The 9,072-nt window shown below is 38.8% G+C and overlaps 1 protein-coding gene across 3 annotated transcripts in view; it reads right to left on the bottom strand.

The window, feature by feature from the left end:
• Nucleotides 1-9,072, bottom strand: part of LOC108740250 (proline dehydrogenase 1, mitochondrial) — a 186,802-nt gene that overhangs the window by 118,633 nt on the left and 59,097 nt on the right. The gene's annotated exons all lie outside the window — the stretch shown is intronic.

Raw genomic sequence — 9,072 nt, 5'->3', positions numbered from 1 at the left:
ATATTTCTAATTCCTCTTGGCACAGGGTTTATCTCCCCGCTCGAGGAGGGGTTTTAGTCGGTAAAAATCCGACACTACCCCCCTTCAGGGGGTGTCTTTTGAAGATTTCCCCTCCTCGAGCATAATCTAAACAAAAAAAAACACCAAATTTCAGTTCTGTTCCAGTTCTATTTTTGAAACAGTTCGAATAGAAAGTCTGAGATGTTTAATTTGTGTATCGTGAGTTTCCAATTTTAATAAAGAAGTAATTATTATCAAGGTGTTGTTACTCATCGTAATACATTAGTTGGATAATTACTTCAATAGCTGAAAGTAATACCAAGTGAATATATAATCATTTGGAAGTGAAGGTGTTAATGTGTAATTAATAGTGTCAAGTGACTGTGTTAGTGCCTGATGCTAATTACTTCACGCCTCACAACTGGATTACATCACACTTTCAAGTAATTACAGATGAGTCCGGAGTCTCATTAAAACTGCCCTGGTGTCAGAAACAATTAAAAATATATCACCAATCACTTTTTGTCGTTGCCTCCAGCCAGGTATCCGACAATATATTGATTGTCTCAAAGTACAACAAGAAGTGACATTCTACACGTATGTCAGGGCTTCTGACACCAGGCAGTCTTTTCTATATGTTTGCCGACACAATAACAATTTCTTAATAAAAATAAAGGCGAGCGAAGTATGTTAAACTAATTTATTTGTCCCTTACTTTGGTACAGTGATGGTTGTACAATGTTAAAATTAGAGGTTCTGATTAAGTGAAGGTCTAAACTGCAACTGATTTGAGTATGTTTCTAAATATACAACTGTTTTTACCCCCAAGATGCTTTTAGACATTTTTTACATATGGTATTCGTTGAGGCATTGAAAAATAAGGTTGAGAAGTGAAACTGCAATAAATAAATTTTGAAACTGAAGTGGATATGTAAAAGAATCTTGGGTTTTCTCGCAAGCAATAAACTAGGGGTTTTAAGTGCACAGATGACAGAAACAAGCGAACAGCAATAAATATGAGAAAAGGGGTGACTTTAAGCTAGACCAGGCTACAAATTAATGATACAAAAAAATGGAAAACGAAATGAATACAAGTTAAGAAATATGATATAAGTTTAAGATTAGTGAGTGTTATTTGAAAGAAGTTACCGAAAAGTGTACTTTTAACTTTAGATACTTAACTTTGGTATTAAATAACATGGACCAGTGATAAAATATGGGAGGTATCTAACACGTACTTGAAAGTTTTTATTCTTTTACCCTCTTTGCCGCACCCAGGCCCCGCCTTCAGTCATCGGAGCATGTTCCACATTTTTCTTCGGCAAATTCAACAATCGTCACCTTGATACGTTTATATCTAACAATAACGACAATGTAATTCTCACCGATGACCTAAGGCATTCGCGGAGCCCGGCGACAACCAATGCTCGATATCTCGTAATTTATGAGTTTATAACTTAAATACAAATCTCTATTGTTAAATTGTAACAATACTTTTATTATTTCTTGGAACTGATTCTAAACGAACCTTGAATAATGCTTTTGTCTTCCGATCGAGAGGTATTAATCGGAAACATAAACGAACCTCGANTATCTCGTAATTTATGAGTTTATAACTTAAATACAAATCTCTATTGTTAAATTGTAACAATACTTTTATTATTTCTTGGAACTGATTCTAAACGAACCTTGAATAATGCTTTTGTCTTCCGATCGAGAGGTATTAATCGGAAACATAAACGAACCTCGAGCGCTAGACCAAACATACCTATTCGAAACTCTGATAAGTAAAATATCAACCGGGAGGTTACCTAAAAAACACATCAACGGCGATGGAGACGGCGGCAAGTAGTGAGGGTCAAGAAACAGTTCAGCGATTTTTTCCAAATATTCAAAGTGTTTTACCAGAATTTGATCCTGTCAAAGACAACATTTCCATTGACCAATGGATTGCTAAGATCGAAGAGTACGGCGAATTGTATGAACAGGGTGAAGTTACTATCAAACATTACGGGTTGTTACAATTAATTGGAGTGGCGAAAACGTGGCTTTACAGTCTAAGTAAAACACGGTACGAGTGGACGGTACTTTTGAGGGAGACTTTTGGAACATCTGATAGCGCAATAACTCGAAGAGTTGAAGCGCAAAATTACCGTTGGAAAGGTAATCAGAATATCACCGAATATTTCTTTGAAAAATTAGCGAGATGCAGCAGGTGTGATATGACCACTGCCGAAACCATTCAGTGGATTGTGGACGGTTTAAGTAGTACAAGATTCAGGGATTATATAGGACCACTGCATAGGTATGAAACAACAAGTCAACTACTACAAGATTTGAAAGCTGGATCCAAACATATTAATCGAAATTTTGATACAATGCCAAAACGAAATGCATCTGGATTTCAAAATAAATTCAGTGGCAAGCCAGTTGCACAGGATCCTGGAAGAAGTTGACATCGTGCTGTAAACTGTTTCAAATGCTCTAATGAGGGACACTATGCAAGAGATTGTCCGACCCAATATCCAAACAGAGGACAAAATAAAGTGACCAACAACAACAATGATAGAAATGCGAGCAGTTCTAATAGAAATAATAGTGTTTTACAAATTAATGAAGAAAACAACAGAACTCATTCAAAATGTTTTAAAGACGCATATGTGAGTAGAAGGTGTTTGAGGTGTTACATTGACTTAGGAAGCAGTTGTGCAATAATGCGTGAGCAGGACGCGAGGAAACTTGGTTTTTCCTACTATCAGTGCGAACCACAACTGTTAGTTGGGTATGGCAAGGCAATAGTTAAACCTTTGGGATTATTTACTGCAACGTTGACAATTGACGATGTTTTCGCCAAAGTCAAAATTCACGTTGTACCTGATGAATCAGAAACGGTCCCGTTGCTTGTTAGGCATCCGTTTACTAAACAAAACCACATTACAATCATAAGCAAATCCAGCAAACTAATTATCCAGAATTCAGGCGATTCCATATGAACCAACAAAAGCGATAATAAGGGCATCAGAAACGACCACAATACCAGCCAATTTTGTTGGTCGTATCAAGGTAAAATCCGATGTAACAAATTACGACTTATGTATTGAAGGTGGGATTAGGAAGACAGGGCACGCAATCCCGAGATGTGTTGTAACGACCCATAATGTATAATATATATTACAAACCATATCGTTTATCAGTGTATGAACGCAAATAAGTGAACAATATAGTGAATGTTAGCAACGCGTGACTTTATGTCATTAACAAACCAAAACCAGTAACGTGTTCGTCATTGTTTTGAGTGAACGCAGTTTCATTAACAATATTTGTTTGTTCTAATTTGATTATAGGATATAGTTTGTGAAAAGTGAAATAAAAGTTAGGAGTGGGATATTCCCACGACCCACGACGCTTGTTAAAGATGTCGAAGCAAGCTAATAAGAGACAACAGCGAAGATCTGGCTCCTCCCGAAGTACGGAGAGTTCGACAATTGCAGCAGCTAGTGATGGGGCTGTAGTACGCCAAAGAGGTGGTGAGTCTGCCTTAAATAGAAATTTTGAAAATGATGAGATGCTTACCAGTAGTGCGTTTATATCCGGAATAGAACAAGTTATACGTCAATGTGGGAACCCACGAAATTTAGGGGTTACTTTAAATGCGGCAAATAACATTATTCCTGAATTTAATCCACAATTGCATGACATTCAAAAATGGTTAACTTCCGTAGATGAATACACTGTTATTTATAAATGGGACGAAACAACAACTATTCACTTTGCATTATCTAAATTGCGCGGGCCGGTACCAAAGTCTTGAAACGAGAATATACTCTTGGGATGATTGGAAAAACCTTCTTTTATCTACATTTCCACCTAAGCGCGATTTGCATGCGCTGTTATTAAAGATGCTAAATTACAAACCACACCATGCTGCCGATTTATATACTTATTGCTTTGCCAAATTGGCCCTTATTAACGACTTGCGTTTAACTCTTTCAGACCAAGATAAAGTAAATTTAATATTAGGCTCTATTGAGGATCGTCAAATTCGCTTTTCTGTAGAAACAGCGGTTATTACGGATCCGTCGCTTTTGGCACACCACTTAAAATTTATTCATACAAATTTAAATCAGGTAGATTTTACCCATCGGTATTCTCGTAGTTGGAAAACACGGAATTTTCCAGAAACTACTCGAAAAACTGCGGTTGACAAACGCCGTTGTTATAGTTGCAATTTACCTGGACATGTACGTAGTGTATGCCCAAGAATTATAAACACACGCCGAGCTCCTATCGCTAATGAAAACAACCAGCGTGCTATCGACAATAATGTAAACCTAATAAGTTCCGGGAACACAAATGCTAAGTTCATTAAAGACATAAATTTGAACGGTGACAACATTTTGCCTTATGTTGATTTAGGTAGCGAATGTTCTCTAATTACAAAAGAATTAGCCGAACAGAGAAAACTCTTTTTACGTGAAATAAACAATCAAATTCGTTTAACGACATTCGTACCAGATAAATTTATAACTCCAGCATTTGTTACCGATGCTACTATTATTCTTGACGGAATAAAAGAAGATATCGAAATGAACGTGGCCCAATCAAAAATTATGGATGTTCATGTTCTTATAGGACAAAATTTTACAGAATTGTCCGATGTCGAATATACAAAAAAAGGGAACTTGTTAAAATTTTCATTTGCAAAACCCCTTTTTCAAAATCATGAGAAACGTTATTGTACTCAAATTGACAGGGCTTTATTGAACATTGGAATCGACGATAACAAAATAACACGAGATTTAATAAACTTTCTTAACGAATTCAGGGAATGTATCGCTTTAAATTTGTCCGAATTGGGTATGGTCTCGGTAACTAATATGAAAATAAAACTTACTACAGACTAACCCGTTCAAAGTCATCCTCGCCGTTTAGCAGAAAATGAACGAAATTTAGTTCAGAAAATGGTACAGGAAATGCTTGATAATAACATAATTCGACACTCCCATTCGACTTATACNTTTTCTTGTCTTTAACCTTATATTAATACGAATCAAACCAAACCGAAAATGCCATTTAATTGTACTAAATGTAAGAAAAATGTTGCCGGAGATATTTTCGATTGTCCGGGGTGTAATGGCACTTTTCATCCTGGCTGTGCAGCCGCTGTAACATATGATTTTCACGGTCGTAGCATCGAGGGTTGCAAGAAATGCGCGAATGAAGAAACGAGACGCAAAATGTCTATCGCTAAACAACCAAATGCTCGGGCGCAGTATTTGGGCAATACTGGGTCGCCGTTAGCTCAGCCCGCGCCTGGCGGTGCTGACCCGACTGTCGATGGGGTGTGCTCCGATCCTGCGCAACTTGCATTGTTGGTCCAGACAGTTATCGCCAAAGTCCAATGTCTACCAGAACTTGTGACTAAGGTGGATAACATTGAAAAGCAAACATCTGGAATCGCCCAGATGCAGTCTGATTTGATCGATGTAAACAATAAACTCGACGATTTTATAAAAAAATGTAATGCGAACCGTGCTGACATAGATGCACTTAATCTCGATGTGAAATCCCTCGATCAACGTGTAGCTGAAACGAACGTGCTTGGCTCTAACATTGTAACACCGGCCGATCGCGCAACCATAAAGCGTGATCTTGAATTTTCTATAAATCGTTTGAGTGAAATTGTTATAATTTGCTTATCGCGCTCGCTGTTACAAAACAAAATGTCGCTGATTCGGAAAATCGCAGAGTTGATAAATGTTGATGTTCAAGACTGGCATGTCTGTTTGTCTCGCGAGATGCGCACTAAGCGCCCTGGTTTAAGCCTTTTGTTGATTAGATTTGTATCACCTGTGTTCAAGATCAACTGGCTTAAAGCTAAGCGTGCAAAAGGCACTATCAAATGTTCTGATATTGAACAAGGTGAATCAGACACGCCTATCTATATCAATCAGCGCGATACTGTGGAGGAGAGACGAAAATTAACTGAAGCAAAAAAGTTTGTTCGCGAAAAGGGGCATCACTCTTGCTGGATGACTGATGGTAAAGTTTATTATAAAAAATCGGCAGATGGCAGGCGATTGGTATTTGACATGAACCAGCTTCGACCCGATTTTGAGTCTGTGGACATTAGTCCTGCTGAGCCTTCCGCGGCATCTCGGTCGCAGGAAGTCTGACGTCCCATCGCACATCACACACCTGTCATTCAACCTGGAATTCGTCTCTGCCACTTTAATGCACAGTCTCTGTTAAACTCGGCACACTTTCATACTTTTTCTTCGTACTTCTCAAACAAGAATTTTCATGTTATTGCTGTCTCCGAGACATGGTTTCACAGTGGCATTTCTGATGAAGTAGTTAAGCTTTCAGGTTATAATATTTATCGACATGATAGACAGAGAGGCATTCGAGGAGGAGTCTGTTTGTACGTGACTTGTGATCTTGCAGTCAAAGTGTTACTGAAATCTGAATACGACGAGTCCGATCTGTCGGAGTTTTTGTTCATCGAGATCAATGGAAAGACAGAAAATCTTGTGTTGGGAGTTGTTTATAGGCCTCCTAACCCTACAATACCTAGTTTCTTATCTCTCCGCTTAAATGATATTCTCGACCGTCGTGGTGCAATTGCCATTATTGGAAATTTTAATATCGATGTTTCTACTGATGAGTACATGTCGCGATATTATAAGCATGCTCTCAGCATTCACGGTCTTCACCTTATAGATTCTCAACCAACGCATCATACTGAGCACTCACATACTACGATTGATCATCGTCTCGTAGGCGATCCTGACATTATTCTTTCGCATTGGCAGTCTGGTTTTCCTTTCTTGTCTGGCCATGAAATTATTTCCATGGTACTTGATATTGATATTTTTGATAATTATACTGAAGTAGTGACCTTTCGAGATATGAAAAATTTTAGGGCTGATCACCTTAGAGAACTGGTGGCTCGATCTCTAGTTGAAATTCAATTGAACACGGATAATCTCGATGATCTCTTAGTGAATCTGAATGTTATATTATTAGCTGCAATGAATACAGCCGCGCCGTTCAAGTCATTTGTTCCCCGCAGACGACCTACACCATGGATTACAGTTGAGATACTCGATCTGATTAGAGAACGTGACAAACTTCGCAATTCTTATCGCCTTCATCCTACATCTGACAACCTTCAACTCTTGCGAGCACAACGCAATAGGGTTAATGCCATAGTGCGTCTATCAAAGCAGTCATTCGATCTGCAAGTATTATCTTCAGTCGATACACCTGCGAAGTTATAGCGAGAATTGCGCAAACTAGGTATAGTTCGGGATAGATCGAAGAAGTCGGTCGTGTCTTTCTCACCTGACGAAATGAACGACTACTTTATTGACACAATAATGCGACTGTCGCAGTCCATTGTTGCACCTGGAGCTCCAACCTTCCAAGACAATAATCAAAATCCCGAAACCCATTTCAACATCTCTCCTGTCACAATCCCTGTCCTCCGATCCGCCATACTGTCTCAAACCTCTGAAGCTCGAGGCCATGATGATATTCCTATTAGCTTTTATAAACACGCTCTTCCAGTAATTGAAAACGTCTTACTAACTTGCATGAACCAATCTATCCAACAGTCCTACTTCCCATCCATCTGGAAGATATCCCAGATCATGCCCATAAACAAAGTTCCTTCACCGACCACACCATCAGATTTTAGACCAATTTCCTTACTCTGTTCCCTCTCCAAACCACTTGAAAGAATCGTTTATAACCAAATGATAGCTCACGTTGAAAGCAACAATTTGTTTGACGCATTCCAGTCTGGCTTTAGAAAATTTCATTCAACTCAGACTATTCTTCTCAGGTTATTGGATGATGTGAGACTTGCAGCAGACAATCGCATGGTGACCGTTCTGGTGCTATTTGATTTTTCAAAAGCATTTGATCTTGTCGATCACGAGATCTTGTTTTACAAACTACGCAATCTTGGTTGTTCTGAAGCAACTGTTCGATGGTTCCAGTCCTATCTTTGTGATCGTACGCAAGTAGTGGTTGATAAAAAGGGAAATAAGTCAGCAGAGAAAAACACACCAACTGGAGTACCCCAAGGTTCTATTCTGGGTCCTTTGTTGTTCTCCATAGTTATCAATGACATCTCACGGACTCTTCGATTCTCGAAACATTTGTTGTATGCTGATGATTTGCAAATCTATATCCATTGTGAACCATGTAAGATCTTCGAGTGTCTGCGTGATCTACAGAAAGACACTGATAGTATTTGCGAGTGGGCAGTGAACAACAAGTTGATTATGAATGAAAAGAAGACAAAATGCATGATTCTGGGCACTGCTCGTTTCGTCGATCAACTGAGTGTTAATGGTCTACCTAGGTTGCGGATGGGCATTTCTGAGATTGATTTTGTTGCAGAGGCGAGAAACCTGGGGCTGTTTGTCGATGCGAAATTAACCTGGCGACCTCACGTCGAACATGTCTGTTCAATGATATGGAGAACCCTGAGACAATTAAGGTATAATTCTGCTAGTTTAAATTCGGATTTAAAATCCAAACTTGTTACGACCCTAATCTTTCCCTACATCGATTATTGTTGTGTAGTTCTGACGAATATTTCAGACGAACTTAACAACAACCTCCAAAAGGCTTTGAATGCAGCTGTTAGGTTCGTGAAAAGAGTGAGATTTGCTGAACATATAACACCGCACCTTAATGAACTTGGTTGGATGTCAGTTCACAACAGGCGAAGATATTTTCTTGGCATATCAGTTTTCAATGCCCTATCGTTGAGGTCTCCGACCTATTTGTCAGATAGATTTTCATGTAGATTGACTCACAACCAGCGTTAACTTAGAAGTGACCAGGATCAGCTCTTCATACCATTCGAGAGAACGGAGACCTACAAAAAATCTTTTTTAGTTAGTGGTACCACGTTCTGGAACGAATTGCCGGTTGAAATCCGGAGATCCACGTCCTTGGATTTATTCAAGTCTAGTCTGAGGGATTTCCTTCTGAGATCACAGGAGTGATGTGCCTTTATAATCGTTTTTCTTGTTTCCTATGTGTTTTATTTTT

The sequence above is a fragment of the Agrilus planipennis genome, unplaced genomic scaffold (assembly GCF_000699045.2).
Source record: "Agrilus planipennis isolate EAB-ADULT unplaced genomic scaffold, Apla_2.0 scaffold247, whole genome shotgun sequence".
NCBI classification, from domain to species: domain Eukaryota; kingdom Metazoa; phylum Arthropoda; class Insecta; order Coleoptera; family Buprestidae; genus Agrilus; species Agrilus planipennis.
This window is presented reverse-complemented; position numbering and strand designations above follow the sequence as displayed.